Source organism: Cavia porcellus, unplaced genomic scaffold, assembly GCF_034190915.1.
Source record: "Cavia porcellus strain 051 isolate PalLab524CR breed Dunkin Hartley unplaced genomic scaffold, mCavPor4.1 scaffold_30, whole genome shotgun sequence".
In the NCBI taxonomy this organism is placed as follows: Eukaryota; Metazoa; Chordata; class Mammalia; order Rodentia; family Caviidae; genus Cavia; species Cavia porcellus.
This window is the reverse complement of record NW_026947513.1, coordinates 33747006-33764341: the sequence shown is the minus strand read 5'-3', so window position 1 is coordinate 33764341 and position 17336 is coordinate 33747006.

Genomic DNA, 17336 nt, shown 5'->3' with positions numbered 1-17336 from the left:
CAAGCACTGAATAGTGACAAGCTATTGGCACTGACATTTATGCATTGAACATTTGTACACATAAAAAAATTCTCCTAATACTTTTTTAGTAATTCAAGACTTCATGTCAATTTGCTTTCCTTAATTGCTTTTTTGTGTAGTTTCCAGGATATTTTTTAAAGCTGCTCCTAGTATAAAGCAGTGTTTGTCAGCTTCAATAGCTCCTTTTTTCACTTACCACTTAGACAAAGAAATTCTAACATATTAACTAAAACACTGTGGTTTTAATAGTTGTATTAAAAGAGATGCTACTTGAAGACTTACCTATTTATTCTTCCAGTCATGTAGCCATCTGTTTCACAAACATGTTTGAGTACTTAATATTATAATATCATTATAAAAAATCATCTTAGAGATTTCCAAATCTAGAAAGAAAAAGTAAATAAACATAATAATTACATTGAAGTCTGAGAAACATTATAATAAAGATTTATACATAGCACAGAAAATAAAGCTCCACCTATGTGAGGGAAGTGGTTAAGAAATTCATAGAGAGACTGAAGAGAGGGGAAAGCAATGAGAAAAAAAGGAACTAAGATATATATTGTACAAGTACAAATTCCCTATAGTGAATGTGATCATTATGCATATCTAAATTTACCAATAAACTTAATTATAAAAAGGAGATTCATAAATATCACAATTCCATATGTCCATTTGTTGTGCTATTTCTTGTTATAAAATTCTGTGTTTTACATTCTATCATTCAAGATGCAAACCTATCTTTGGAAAACAATATTAGAGGAAAGGATCATAAGGAAACTCACAGTATCTCACACACCTTTTCCCAAAGAGGTTACTGTAAGTTATTCTTCCATTTTACATTTTTGACTATTCAAAGTAGATTTTTTTCTCATTCATCTAAATATAGAGACAGGAAGGTGTAAGAATCCCTACTTTTAAGAATGTCACATTGCAGCAGAAGAGAAAGCTTCCCATACAACAAATCATAATATACTTATTGATATAAATAAATATAAAAGCACAAAGAAGAAACAGCAACTTTCACATTGAAAAGGCAAAAATGAATATTCTGATGTATGATTACATCATGTATGATTACATCACAAGTAGAAAAGAGAGATGAGATAGAAAAGTGAACTGAGATAAAAGGTAACATCTTGAACATTAGACTTAGAAGTTTACCTTTTACTCTAGGATGCTCATCTAGGAACGAATAATCAAAAATATTGCTTATTGACATCATAATTTGCTTCTTAAATATCCTATGTAAATGTGCAGTGAATGTATTCAAGAATTCAAAGTTTTGATGTAAGAAACCACATTATGAAAGTTTTGAAGAAAAATCTAACCAATGACAGCGAGAGGCAGGTAATTTTGGGAGCACGCACACAGGAGCAAGGGTAGTTAATGGAAACTGAAGATAAAGGTACATCTTGAAATCTCATTGATTGGGATAATTCAGTAGACCAAAAGTCTCTGCAGAAGAGCCCAGTTTCTATGCAGCAAGATTAACTGGATGAAGCAAAAATTGATGGAAATCTACTCTAAAAACTGACCAGTAATTCATGGTTTTGAGGAAGCACAGGATAGTAGTGATTGTAACCACAACTTTCCTTAATGTATCCAGGAAGTTCTGGACACTATACTAACTTCTTTGTAGATGTATCTTACATAATCCTTATTATAACGGTGAAGAATCTGCCAAGAATTAGCTTGAAAGATAAGGTAATTTATGTACACATAATTTACATGTTAGAGCTGGATTTTAAAACCTAGTGTTGTCATTTTTAAAACAAGTGTTAGCCTACAGGCCAAATATGGGCTACCATCTGTTTTGGTGGATAGTTCTATAGGGACACAACCATGCACAATTATTACATGTTGTTTGTGTCTGCTTTCACCACATTTCATCAGAGTTAAATAGCTGCAACAGAAAGAAAATATTTGTTTTCTAAAATATTTACTGAAAGCATTTCCATATGGCCTTGACAGAAAAGGTTTGAAACCTTTGCCCTACAATTCTCACTCATAACCATTAAACAAATATGCACTGACCAGCTGTCATGCTCCAGGAACTGCATCAAGAACTAGTCCTCATAGCTACTCAAGCAAGTTATATGCCATTAGGCATAGAAGTAAAAGGAAGAAGAGCCCTCTTAACTCTAAGCAACTCAGCCATCAATAAGCATCCCATTTGACCTTGACGCCTCCCACCTTGAACAACACTAAAAGTGTTCAAGACCATGAATAAAAGAGGGCATAATGGCTTTACTATTAGTCAGCTTTCCTACTGTTGTGTGACACCCACAATTTAAAGGAGTAAAAGTTTAATTTGTTTCATAGTTTCAAAGGGACTCAGTTCATGATGACCTAGCTCCAAGGCAAGTCCATCATGGGAGAAGGGCATGGTGGAACAAATATACTTAGTTCACGGTCAACAAAGAAGCAGATAGGGAGGGGTGAGAGCCAGACACAGAACCCACAATCATACTTCCATGGCCCACCAATAGGCCTAGAGAAGTGCTCCCCACCAGCCCCTGTGGTGGATCTCAAAGCCATTCAACATTCTAACTACCCCATTGTCAATACTCTGACTGCTGCACTGCACCCTATGTCAATTTCGTACTTGAAAATGTTGTCTCAAGCCACAGTCAATCTCTAAATAAGAGAAAAGCAGGTCCATAGTTCTGCCTCACATAATACAACTATCCTATTTACAAATCAAAATGTAGCAATCCTTTCTCTAAAGTCTCAAAAAGCAGCAAAAGAACCATTTCCTACATCTGAACCTGAATATTGGGCTGTTTTTGGAATTTCCTCTGCCAAATCAGTTAATGCTCCTCTGATCTCAGTCTTACACATGAGAAAACTTCAGTTAAATTTTCTGCAGAACATAACACATATGGTCTGTCATCAAACTAAAAATATAATCCTTATTTCCAACTAAAACCTTCTTCACCTGAACTTTACTACCTGTATTTCTATCAGCATTCTGATCTTCTGAGCTCTGACTAGAATCACATATCAGGTTCTGCTTATAAAATTCTAATGATTTGCTAGCCAGCATTTCCAGACCTTTTCAAACTCCTTCAAACCACCTCCAAAAGCTTTCATACCATATGGTCAAATAGAGTCATAGCAAAGACTGCAGTTCTCTTGAACCAATTTTTTGTATTTGTCTGCTTTACCCTTACTGAGACACAGTGTCCAACACCCACAGGACACAAGGAGAAGAAGTTCAAGTTAGCTAATGGTTTCAAGGGGATTCAGTCCATGGTAAGCTGGCTACAAAGCAAGAACATCATGGTGGGAAATTTATGATGGCGCAAAGACGCTTATTCATAATAGCAGAGCAACATTACCCAAGAGAGAAGGGGTGAGGGATCAGATCTAGAACCCAAGGCCAAACCTCTATGAGCTAAACAGATATATCCACAAGTGTGCTCCGTCAGTCACCCAAGAAGATTCCAAAGCCAATCAAGTCGGTGCTTCATGCCGTCACACCTTTCTAGACCTAAGTATCCAGCAAGTCCTTAAGGTTTACAAGAAAGCCCACCCGGATCTCTAAAGCTCTGCAAACTGTCAGATCAAATTAAGAGAGAAATTCAATTGAGTGAAAGTATAGTTGAACATTTTACATGATTTTATATGATTTTTTCAAGTCAACGATTCAATAAATGCAAGATACCAATTATAACGCATCAGGTAAATTCTATAAATAATACCAACAATTAAAATCTATTTAACAGAATTCGAGAATGACACTGTCATTTTCAACAGAGATACTAGCAATTGCACAGCAATGAATGTGAACCATGCTCTCCTAACTGAAATTTACAAGAAAACTTTCCTGACTCTGGTGCCCTTCGCTTACACTAGGTGCCCTGCTTCCATTTTAGGAAAAACATTGCAAGAAGAAGGACTTTTGTGATGGAGACTTTTTCAGAAACGATTGTGCTGTGAGCCCTGCCCTCTCCTTGCATCACTGAATTTCCACTAAAATGAATCCAAAGGGCACCTTTAACAACTGAGAGAAAGAATTGATTTAAACATTCACCCCAGGTCCAGAGACAGCAACAACAATATCTTAAGTAAAAAGCACAAGTTCAGTATAAGTAAGAAAAGGCCCATCCTTGATTGTAGGTATCTACTGCTGTGCAATGACCCCCTAAATTTAGTGGCATGATATAACATCACCCTCATTTTGCTCCTGGGGTATGTGTCAAGGATTCAGATGGTACACACTGGAGATGCCATGTTTTTGTTCCATGATACATAGAGCCTCAGCCAGGAGAAGACTTTGCTGACTAATTTCAAACAATTAAGAACTGCGCAAGACCACACAGGGTACAATAAATAGGATATGCCTATGCTGCAAAATTTAAGGAGGCACTCACAGGCATTTTCATGCAGGTGTCTCTTTTGCACTTAAAAGACTGTGACAATTTAAGGCCTCCTTAAATTCGTACCCACCGATACCCTGGAGATGATCTCACCAGGATGCTCAAAGGCTGGGTTTAGCTGAGATAAGTAAGTGAAACAGCCACACTCAGCCTTTCTATGAGGCTTCAGTTTTTCTCAGCATAATAGATATTCTCTGAGAAGCAGCATTGCAAAACAGTAAGCATGTCACGAGCACCCAGTGAAACTGCGAAACTGGTATGGCCTCTGATGAGCCGGCCTCCATAGTCACGTAACATAGCGTAATGTCACCTCTGTGACATTCTCCTGGTCACAAAAGCGACAAGCCCACCAAGACATTAACATGCAGGACGCGTACCCTGCTGTCTCATTTACTAATCTGGGGTAAAATTTAGGGGCGAGCGAGGGAAAGGCTGCTTTCCTCTATGGCAACAAATGACCTACTTATGTGTGCCAAACTAGAGAAGTATAAAAGATTTCACTTTAAGTCAAATTGAATTCAATTATCTGGAATAGGGTGTCCTAACATTTGAAGTTAACAAAACTTGGAAATATGACAAAACTATTACCCATGATATGCAAGAAAAGCCAAGGAATGTCATGAAGTTTTCATCCAGGAATAAAATTTAAACAGTTGATTGTAGGTAAAAAAAAAATACCTTGTGTATACAAATATTTTTACTTTTAGCCTTTTTTCCTCTCCTCCACCATAGTTTGTCTTTTCTTTTGAACAGTTTCTTCCCAATTCACAATGCCTATTGTACACTTTTTCATCTTATTTACTTGTTCAGTTTTTCACACTAGTGAAACAATACGATGTTTATACATATAGGTTTGATTAATTCCACTTATAGGTATGGTCTTGTGTTGCATCTATTTACTTATAAAAGTTTCAAGTTTATGCTCCTTTATAGCTGAGTAGTACTCCTCTACACATTAAAAAAAAAAAACATTATTTTTATTTATTGCTTGGTTAATGGACACCTGGGTTATTTCTAAGATTTGGCTATTACAAATTGTACTATTATGAGCATGAGTGCACATATATTGCTGTGTTATGATGTTTTTAAATTTTCTGAGAAGATGCCCAGAAGGAAAGTGGATGGATTTTAATCTACCTTCTTTCCTTTCTTATTTCCGCCCTTTCCTCCTAGCTTTCTTTAATTCTTTCTATAACAGAACCCCACACACACCCACACACAGTATACTTCAGTTTGTTGGCTGCCCAGGTAATAGTTCCTGCTTCAAATCTGGCTGCTCTCAGAAACGCTGATCACTGTGATGCATAGCTGGTAATTATGATGCACACTGTATAAATCAACCAGTTGATAAGCCATTCTTCCTCTTAGCTCCTGCTTATTTATCCAGTACAAACCCTAGACCACTAGAGATCAGGGCCCATTCTGGAGGGATCCAGAGCAGTGCCCACTGACATAAATAAATCTGCTTCCAACTCCTGAAAAAGTAAAAAATTCACAATGCCTGTATAGCCAAGATGAAGCCATGAGACCACATTTCTCCTCGCCCCAACACCACATCCCAGAGTGAGTCAGTGGTATCAATATTGGTAGAGAAAGGGTAAAGGAAAAGATGGAAAAGTGGAAGGAAATTCTTGTTGTAGGGAACAAAGGACCAGCCAAGTAGCACAGGAGGAAAACATTCCCTGCAACTACGTCCACATGACCCCCTGGAAGTTTCAAGTGGAAGAGTGACGTGATGGGTTTATGTTAAACTTATTCTGATACTCTGTGAGAACAGGAGAATAGTGTGCATGCATGCATGTGTCCATTTATGTGTGCATTCATACATGTGTGCATGTGTGTGTTTATGTGCTCTGCATATGTATATGAGAGACAGAGAAGCAAATTGCAGGGACAGGCAAGCATAAAAATCTAAGAAGCTGTGGGCTAGTTCCGGTGAAAGATAATGGCATGATGCTGGTTAGTATGAAGTGTGAGCGGGGGACGTTGTGACCAGACATTAAAAAATGGAGATGCTGTGAAGTAGTTCAACACTTTGTCTATGATAGATGTGATGGAGCAGATGAATAGCATGATGTTTGTGACACTGTGAGAAAGAATTCTACATCTTTGTAGCCAAGATGAAGCCAAATGGGATGAGCAACCTACTATCTGGTGGGTGAGAGGAATGAAACTCAACATTAGCATATGTGGAATTACTTAGGCGGGCTCATTAGTTAAAATTAATATCCACAATTATTCATAGTTATTACTAATTCTGTAGATTAGAGCACCAATGCACAGTCATTTCACTTGGTCTCCGAAATTACTCTGTGCTCCTTAAATTGATGCAAAATAATTAAGTTTACCTTTGATAGAAAATGCAGAGGTAGAGGAGTTAGAAATTTCACTCCCTCCCATCTCTTCACATCATACTACTTTCCTTGAGTTTGAATCTTGTTTCTCAGTTTGCTATAAACAAAGATTTTAGGATATGTATGATGACTGGCATTTCTCGCCCCCTTTCTCTGGACTTTGGCCTTGCTAATAGCTCTTTGGATACAGACCACTCATGCCTGTCCCTGGCTGGGCATGTGTGTCTTTTTCACATGGTTGTTTTATGTATGAACTTGAAGTGGCTTCTCCATAGACATACTGATCTCTTTTGGTGTTTCTTCCTCTTCTCTCCTGAACTCCTCAATGATTTTTCAGTTAAAAAGTCTCATGTCCTTTTATTCCTATTAATTATATCTTCATATACACCTTCCAATATATTCTCTAAGTTTTTGGAAACCATTTTCCTAAAATCTTAGTGTATCTTTCCGTCTTTCTATTGATCATTGAACTATGAAACTTGTTGAATATATAGAATTATATTTCTGCAAGGAGACAAAAGAAGCACATTTATTAATTATATAGATGCTTACTATTTCACTTTGCTGTGGATTCTAAGAGGGGCTTGTATGGATTCAGAATGACTCAACTACAGCTATCTTAAATCTTAACCACCACGACTTTCCCTGAATCATCCTGGTCCACTTTCCTTGAACAGTTCCCTAACATGTTATAAATAAGCACAACCACAAGAGTGTTATGTGAAGCTTTACAACTGTTCTCCAGCCATATCGGTGCCCAGAAAGTGCCTGAAGTCTTTTATAGCAGCAAACGATACAAGAAAAGGTGCAATCGAGTTTAGATAAAGTCACTTTTGTCCTGAACACTATGTATCATCCCTCCCTTTTTCTCAAATCAGGAGAAACTAATAGTTTGGCTGCTGTCTAGGACCATGTTTTCTGTCAGTATGTCCCCAGCAAGTGGCTCTCTGTGCAGTTCTGGATTAGTCTGCATCTTTCTTTGGTCTCACTGCATCTTGTAGCTGGTTATCACACACTGGGATCAGATTTTAGTGCAGCAGAATTTATGCTCAAGACAAAAGCCTATAATAGGATTTTGTGATAACTGGTCAACTACTGCCACATTTCAAGTGTGTTGTTAGTAGTGACAGTTAAAGTATGTATATATGAACACATGTACGTGCGCACGCAAGCACACACACACACACACACACACACACACACACACACGTAAGAAAAGAAAATATAGTCCTTATAGAAATAAGACTGATTTTCCAAAACCATTATTATCAATTGGGATAAAATTCAAAATTTTATATTATTTCTTATCCCAGATTTAGGCTCTCTTTTAACATAAACCAACTAAAATCACCACTTTGTCCCTCAAAGAGTATTAACAAGGATGTCTGCACTGACATTTCAATCTCATCGCAGCCGAAGTATACTTTCTCCAAGCTGATTCAACACTCAATTTTTAAAGTTTTCTAATTATCAACTTTCATACCTAAAAGCTCTAGGAAATTCTGTGACCGGTTTTAATGGAACAGGCTACAAAATTACATTATACCTTTACATTTCCTTTATCTTCTATTCAAGACACTTGCTGCTTCTTTTGTCAGTAGGTATTATTTTTTACTTTTTGCTTTTTTTTGTAGCTCTCTTTGGTTTTTAATTTTTTCTTGTCATTCCTGCCTGTTAGTGCTCATCTTCGTTTCCAAAAAGAAAATTTTTCTAATTGGTCTTTTGACATGATTTGACATGATAAATGAATAAAGCAATTGAGACATATCAGTTTTTCTTTCATTTTCTTGCAAATACAGAAAAAATAATTTTAAGTTTCTGCACTTTTAAGCAGAGCTCCAAAAGAAAACAACACTGTCTGAAGGATGTTTCGTTTTCAAAATCAATCATAGACATGCTATATGTACACATATGTATGCGCATACACATGTATCTACAATGTAATAGCTTAAGGTTGCCAAGATGTAGTAACAAGACGTTTTGCCAGATTTTCCTTCCATTTACTTTAAAATGTAGTAAAAGTACTTTAGTAGAGAAATTAAATGATTTTTTTCAGATACTTTCCATTTTCACAGTTGTTTTGAAAACTGGAAGGTAACAGGCAAACTTAATAACAAGTAACTTAGGATTTCTCTTCCCCTTCTGAAGCCCGACTGTCATAAAAATACACTCTCCACTTAGGGTTACTGTGAGTAATCTGTTATAAATGACAAAGAAGAAAATTGATATATTCCCCAGCCAAACATTTTCATCATTGACAATAATAGAAACGTTGCTTCCAACAAGCCCTTGGGGATTGCCAGTACTGAGAACCTGAAAGTAATTGCTTATAGATGGGGCTGGTCTGGCAGGAAAGCCTCTAGGACTTCTTTTTTCTTAAATAATGGTTTCATTAAAATGATTCAAATCTTCCTCAAGGGACATTTGTGGAAATACTAGGTATAGCTCTGGCTCTGAGAAACTAAGTCAGGAAACAAGTTACTGTTTAGGAATTTGTGAGGAAATAGTCTGCTATCAAAGTCCATGGTGTAAATCTTCTTTGGCTATTAACTATCCTAGAAGGGAATTTCTACACTTAGTTTGCGAGAGTGTTCTCTATCCTTTGATTCAACTACTTGTAATTTGACTCGTATAGAGGGTCTTTAAGCAGAGTTCGCTCCCTACCTTGGCAGAAGGAAGAATTACATGCTAAAAAACTGCAAGGTAACTCTCTAGCTAGTGCTAGAGACATCCTCCTTTGTGATTAAAAACAGAACAGCCTCACCACCACCCCCCCCAAAAATCAAGGAGTAGAGTGCACAACTTTGCAAGTTTTGCTATCAGCCTCTCATAGAGGATACTTTCTTCCTGAATTCTCTTTTAGGATTGGTCTCTGCATGCTTCGTCTTGCAGAAGAGTGGTGAGACCTTAAAGGCCAAAACCTGGGTGTGTCTAAAGGAGAGCTACTAACAGAATGCTCCCTCTACAGCGATAGAAATGTCACATCCAATATCCACTAGACTTATATGACTGTTTGATGCTTCTAACCAGGTGATGGAGGAATCAAACTTTAAATGTTATTTATTTTAAAAGTTAGATCTTAAGTAAAGAAAAAAATTATAAGTAGCCACACGTGCCTAATTGCTACCATGTTGAGTGGCAGAGGAAAGGGAACACAGAGCAATGCTTTTACTCTGTTTTGATAGCTTTTGGCTTTAAGCTTTACAGCTTATTTTACCGATAAAAATCCTTTTTGTTCACATTATTCTTTCCCAGTTCACCAGCCCTATATTCAGGTTCACAATGGAGTATTCACAGACAGATCCTATTTTTAGCTATAAAAGTCCATATTAATTTTGAAAATTGAAATTATATGGAATCGATTCTTTGATCATGATAGAACTGAACTAGTAATCAATACCAGAAAAAAGATCATGGACAATTCCCAAATATTTACAGATTAAACAATACAACACTAACTTACTCATAGGTCACAAACAAGCCACAGGGATGTAATATTTTAAATTGAGAAAAAATAAGATACGATATATCCAAATTTATGGCATATAGATAAAGGTAGCTCAGAGAGAAATTATTAAATGCTGATATTGGAAAATGAGAAAGTTTTTTAAAACAATAAGTTTTCATTTTAAGAAACTAGAAAACTAAGGAGTAAATCAAACCTAATACATGCAAAAGAAAGGAAGAAATAAAGATTAAAAGTCACTAAAATTAATAGATGAAATAAATTAAACCAAAAAAGTCTACTAAATGTCAACACCCACACCTAAACACAATTACCAGTGAAGATTATATACCATTATCAAGTGCATCTCAAATATGATTGCTTTCCACTGATACCCGAAGGAGATCATGGCTCTCCTCTAAAAGTAGTTTTAACAATAATAATATTTTCCTTCTCCTAGATGACATAGATTAAAAACTTGGCCTTGTTTTCATAGATAAGAAAATGTATTCAGTCCCACTGAAAATTTATTTTCTGACATTGAATCAGCAGTTTATAGTTTATTCTCCCCTGAATTAATATAAGTCGATGGTATACATATGATTTAGTCCACTTCTTCAAAGACCCTGCCAAGTTTACCAAATGAGGAAGTAACAGATTATGATCAAATCAAACCCCCATGTACAAAGGACACCCTGGAAAAGAAAAACAAAAATCTCAATCAAAAATGAGATTCAATTCAATAAACCACAATGTGCCAATATTTTCTTAAAAGAGAAAAATGACACAAATTACACTAATATACAATTATGTAAGATGATAAAAGAATAACTGTCAAGCCAAGTAATAGTTTCAGTATCAGCAACACCATCTACTAGGTGTATTTCCTCTATTTTAAATGAACTCAAAAGATAAAGATTAGAAGTCTGTTTTGCAATCAAAGCACACACTTCAGAGAAATAAAACATTTTGAACTGGAACATCTAAGAAGAGATACCAGCTATTCTCACCTACTTCTTTTGAAGACAAGGACAGAAAAAAAGGTGAGTTTAGTGACATTTTTGATGAAGTCAGACTAATTTACTAAAACATGGTGGCAACACCAGAAAAAGAACTAGGTCAATTGTCTCACAATGCCCATGTCTGCCAGTATTTTCCTCCCTTTCTGGGAAAACTTCTCTGGCTGTTCAAATAAGTCTCGTCATTTATCTTGGCTACAATGTGGCCAAGTACACAGATCTATCTTTGTACTTAGGCATAGCATGACAATTATTTACGTCTTTCTCTGTTTATTTGGAACAAAGACTAAGAGCATGGCCTCTGCAGCTCAGCCTCAATCCTTGCAAGCTATATAACCTGCAGAAAATTTCTCCAGCTCTCTGTGATGCCATTTGCTTATCAGCAAGATGAGGATAACAGGTCAATCAACTCACAGTGTTGTCAATGAAATTTAAATGAGAAAAATCCATTTATAGAGTTTATCAGCATGCCTGATGCATGCCAAGAGCTAAAAAATATTAGCTACTTTTTAAATTATTTCTCATACACCAACAAAATTTCTGGTGCCAGAAAAACCCTAGTGGTTGAGAAAAAAAGTATTGAGCATCTACTACATGGCAAGAACATTATGTTCAAAAATTAGTCAAATACAGTAATCAACATGATAATAACTATAATGAAGTAGATTAAATTTACTGTGGTAAGCACAAATGAAAATGATTAACACAACCAAAGAGCATAAAAACAAGCTTTGCAGAGTAAGAGAAACTCCTCCTATAATGTCCATCCTCTCCATTTCATGCTTCTTTTTTATTGTGAAGGGGAAAGCTAGAGTACGTCCTATAACTCTGTAAGGACTAGAAAGAAATCACAGACAAAGACATTACAGTATCGGGGCAAATTAGCACAATTTGTTCACTAACATATACAAACTCATAATGCAATGTAGAGCAAGAAGGGGAAAATACCCCATTTCTATAAGGCCAGAGCCATTGCTTCATAAGAGAAAACTACGTCAGTAATTAGAATGCAAAGTATTCACACAGATGGAGAATGATCTTTGGGGAAAATGAATATTCCCACCAATCATTCTTGTTCTATTTCAGGAAGGACCTAGATAAAATCCACAGTGAAGACCCTGCCATTTTTCTTTGTTGGGCCCAAACTTTTCCATCTATAAATCAGAGAACCCCCTTACTATGGCCCAGATACTCCATCCCCTAGAACCACCAGACAATATTATCACACCTTCCCTCAGTCACTTAGGCTGTAGGACTGGTAAACCATAGCTTTCATGATTTACTAAAATTTTGTTACATTTGCATTCACTTAGCATGGCCAGTGTGGAGTTTTGGTACAAATAACACCAGTGGAAGTGAGTCCAAATAACTACCAACAACATGACCCAAATCATGGCAATTACATTCAAACATAAATTATATAGAATTTTGAACCAAGGTGCTTCATTACACACTGAAAAAAACACAGTGGTGCTTTTATGATATGTGTATCTGCTCTGCTGAATGTGAGAAAATTCAATTAACTTTTTTTTCATAGGCCAGTGTATTATTCCCATGATCATTACTTAGCTAAGCTACTTAAAGATAACTGTCCTTTAGAGAAAGGACTCCAATCCTCATTAACTAGATTTCTGACCCATGGAGGAGTTTTAGTATTTCTTTTCAGGTGCTTTACTTTTTTTCAGTTAGGCACTTCATCAAAATTTAAAATAGTAGCATGGTTTAATATTGTTTTGTGAAAGGTCTTTATTAATAAATCTAATCATACAATTGGCTTAAGTCCAAAAATTGAAGGTCGAGATTCTTGACATAACTACAGTTTTTAAAATGTGTAAAAACATGTAGACCATGTGCTGAGAAATTCTCTAAAGGAGGTTTGCTTTGAGAATGTTTATTCTAAAATTTAGAAAACTAAAATAACAATCATTTTAGACTCTAAAATAGAAACAAAAAAGCAGTGGAAATCATATGCTTATGTCATGGCATTGGTTAACAAGCCAGTGTGAAGGAGAAACGTGATATAATTTTCCTAGATAATGGGAACAAGGGTACTGTATTGGAGATTAAAGAAAAGCGTGAATAGTTAAAGACTGACATTTACATACCCTGCTTCCACAGAAAGAATATTTTATCCAAGCCTTTAAAGAGCATGTCCTTACAACTTATTAGGACCACATTTTCAAAATTAAAACTAGAGATTTGAAACATGCATCGTATCTTCCTACAACTTAAAAGAATTTAATAAGTTAAATATTGATATTTTTGAAGATCATCCACGTATAAAATGTATTATCAGGTATAAATTTCAAATGTTATTATTTCAAATGATTGGTTCCCTTGCCCACACCAACAGGGAAAAGTAAATGGCACAGAAGGCATAAGCAGGAAAATGGTGTCTCATGCATGCTCTTTAAAATGAAAATGCTGTGAGTGGGTTATTGCATTTTCATTTCCCCAGGTTTCTGGGTCTCAAGTAAAGAAATCACTATTAAGGCTCCATCGAAGCCAGAAGAGCAGAGTCACATCTGCAAAGGTCAGAGATCAGAGATGCACAGTACAGCCACATTCACAGAGCAGTGAGCTGTGCAGAATGCAGGAAGTGTCTCCTCAAAAAGAAGACACAAACGGAGAGACCACAGCCGCACCATCCAATCTTATCCTAAAGTAATTAAAAGACATTTAAACTTTTCAGTAGTAAAATAAAACTACTAGTCCTGTGCTCTTTATATGTATGCTAGATACATAACTATACTACTAATCTCTCTTAGTTCATCAAAAAGAACAGTTTGTGCTGTCATTGATTGATCACCTTTGGGTCTGGATTTTGTAATTAAACAACTAGTTCTTAGATAATAATATGTAATATATTAACTAGTGTTAATTCCCTACTTTTTTTTTCTTTTTTGAAATTCTGTATTATTTCTATCCTTTTTTTTGTTTTGTTTTGTTTTTTAAAATGAAAAAAAGACCCTTCAGGCTACAGTGTGGGCAACAAGGTAGAAGGAACAATGTCAACTGAAGGAAGAACGCTTGAGAGAGATTGTAATAATTTAGAGAAAGATGTAATTGTTATAGTTTATGACAGCAAAAATGGAGGCTGGCAGCTGCCCGTGAGAAGTATTAAGAAGGTGGGAGCTATCAGACTTGGCGATTGATCGGGGAACAAGGAAGCAAAGGCTCTAGAAAGACACTCAAGTTTTCCCTCTGCAGTGGGATAAATCATGGTGGCGGGCTCTCTCTGGAACACCCCATGGTGACATCCACAAAGTAATCTGGTACACAAGTCAAGAGCTTAGCAGGCTATGGGCTGAAGATGAAAGAGTCCTGTGGAAAATGCATGCCTTTGCACTTCGAGAGCAAACTACGTCTATGACTCTCAAAGCATTAATCAACTTACTGAAATTATGTGTTACTTGCTGTCTTCTCTACTAAACTGTGTGTCATTTATATTCATGTTTCTATTTCCAGTGCCTCACAAGCAATTATTATAATAGCTAATAATGATTGAGAGCTTATTGTTTGTCAGGCACAGTTCTTACATATATAAATTGATTTAATTCTCAAAACAGCACTACAGAGTAGAGATATGTTGTCCCTGTGCTGCAACAGATGAGAAACTGACACTGAGACTCTGTGAACGCCCTTCTCAAAGTCACAGAGGAGACTCGGGTACACAGGAGGCTTTTAACCTTCTTTTATCTAGAAAAATCAACCTGATGACTGCGTGGAAAATGTGCTAACAAAAGCATTGGACAAAAAGGCAAGAACAAAGCTGATAATGCATGGAAACCTACACAGAAAAGAAACATGGAGGTAAAGAAGGTAAGTACAAGAACATCTACGTTGTTCTCTGAGTGGGACATTAATCAGGACAGCAAAGTTGCTCAGGGTGTTCCTGACAGGGTGACTCCTCTGACACTCTTACCAAGTTGCCTCTGTCAGGGAATGAGTGGCAGGGGAGGTCTCTCCTTTCACTCCTGCGAGGAAGAGAGGTTGATCACCCTCTTTCATGAAGCAACTCTAGCCCTGCCTGGTATATACTCAGTTGTCGGGAAGCTCTGACTCCCTCATCCTCATTTGCCAGCCAGCACCTTCTTAGTTTCTAGGTTTCTTTCAATCATCTCAAGTTCCTTTATTTACATGCAAAATGCCAAAGTAACCTACACAACTGGCCAGCCCTAAAAAGGGTCAGTGTTTCTTTTCCTGGTTGTTTCCCTTCACTACTGCAAACCTTAATTTACTGGACAATCACAACTACCTTTCCAACATCCAAATGTAAATTCCTCTGGTTAGCCCCTGTTATGGATTAAGAACTGGTGGTCAATTTAATGCCAGCTGGATTACATCAGCATGGCATTGAGCAAAGATGCTCCACCTGAGGAGGGTTACCAGGATAAATAGATGGAGAAGAAAGGAGGTGTTGAGGGCTGAGGCATTAAGGAGGCATTGTGGGTTCTCCTGGAGAAGCTTTGGTCCTCACATCGAGCACTGCTTCCTGGCTCTGGAGGGGAAGACGTGCTGCTTGGTCTCCAGGATGAACTTGTCACGCTGTTCCTGCCATGTACCCAACTGTGCTTGTCGTCAGAGGAGCTCAGGGCTTCTATGTCGCTGAGGACAGCTGTGGTGCCTTTCAGGATAGCCCTGGTCTTTGTTGTATGACTTCTTGGCTCCAGCGTAGAACCCTCATCCCACTAGCACAGCTCCTTCACCCTGCTGGCATGGACTTTCTGGCTCACACCGCTGACCCTTGGGTCTTCCCGGCATGGATCCATAAAAGAGCCTGGCATGAGTTCTTCTTGTGGGCTCTGGGCCTCCAGTTGGACTCGTGGGAAGCACTGTCCTGAGCTCTGGGTTTTTATCTGGACTCATGTGGGACATGTGCTGTGGGGTTTCGGCTCTTGACTAAATAATCTATGTCTCTGGTGTTGTGGATAGATTTCCTGCCCTTTCCTCTGTTAACTCCTGGTGACCATTATAAAAATATTACAAACTCCATGTCCTGAACCTAGTTGTTCTCAGTGTACAACCCCTGACTACAACAGCCCCTTTGGAGGCCTATTGTTTGTTACTTATAGGACAAGGATCAAAGTCTTGAAAAGGTGATACAGAATTCTGAATCATCTGAACCCTACCTGCCTCTTCTGTGAGACCACATTGTGGCCACCCTGCCCTACTCTGAGGTGGTTCAACCACACTGATTTGCCTTCCGATCTTCAGAGGTTCTGGTGCTCCCTAGTTACAGGGTATTATATGCTGTTCCTCTAACTGGTTTCCTCACCGTTTCTTACCTAGTTAGCACCAGTTCTTACTCAAGTATTGATGAAAATGTTATTGTTGTTAAAATCTCCTCCAGGACACATAAATAAATCATATTTTTTCACAAGCTCTGAGATCTTTTCCTTCACGGTTTGGGGGGGGGGGTTTGTTGTTTTGTTTTGTTTTGTTTTGTTTTGTTTTGTTTTGTTTTGTTAGAAATTGGTGTTTTATTTTTTATCAACCTCATTCCCACTTTGCTGAAGTATTTCCAGAACAGCGCAAGATCACTCGCAGTTTTTAATGTTATATTTATTTAGAAAAGTTTTTGTTTCTTTCCATTTCTTCCTTGACTTGCTCAGTATGTTCCATGAAAACAAAAGCATCAGGTTTTTTCATCTTCATATTCCTAATGCTTGATGGAGAGTTTGGTACATAGTAAGTCTTCTAAAAACAAGTTCTGTCCAACTTTGCTTAGGCATTTTTCTTGGGTATATGTAAGCTTTTGGAATTTCACCGAGACAGGCCACACCATGTATCCATTGCAAGATGCTCAAGCTTAGCATTACTGATATTTTGTGTTTTTTTGTTTTTTTTTTGTTTTTTTTTTTTTTTTTTTTTTGGTCTTTTTCGTTTTTATCGGTACCAGGGATCGAACTCAGGACTGCCTGCTGGCAAGGCAGGCGCTTATGCCGCTGAGCTAAATCCCCAGCCCCAGCATTACTGATATTTTGGACTAGATAATTCTTTCCTGGGGAGAAGGACCGTACTTCACAGTGTTGTGTATTTAGTAGTGTCTCTGGCCTCCTTCCTATAGATCTTAGTAACAAACTTCTCAAGTCATGACAATCAAAAGTGC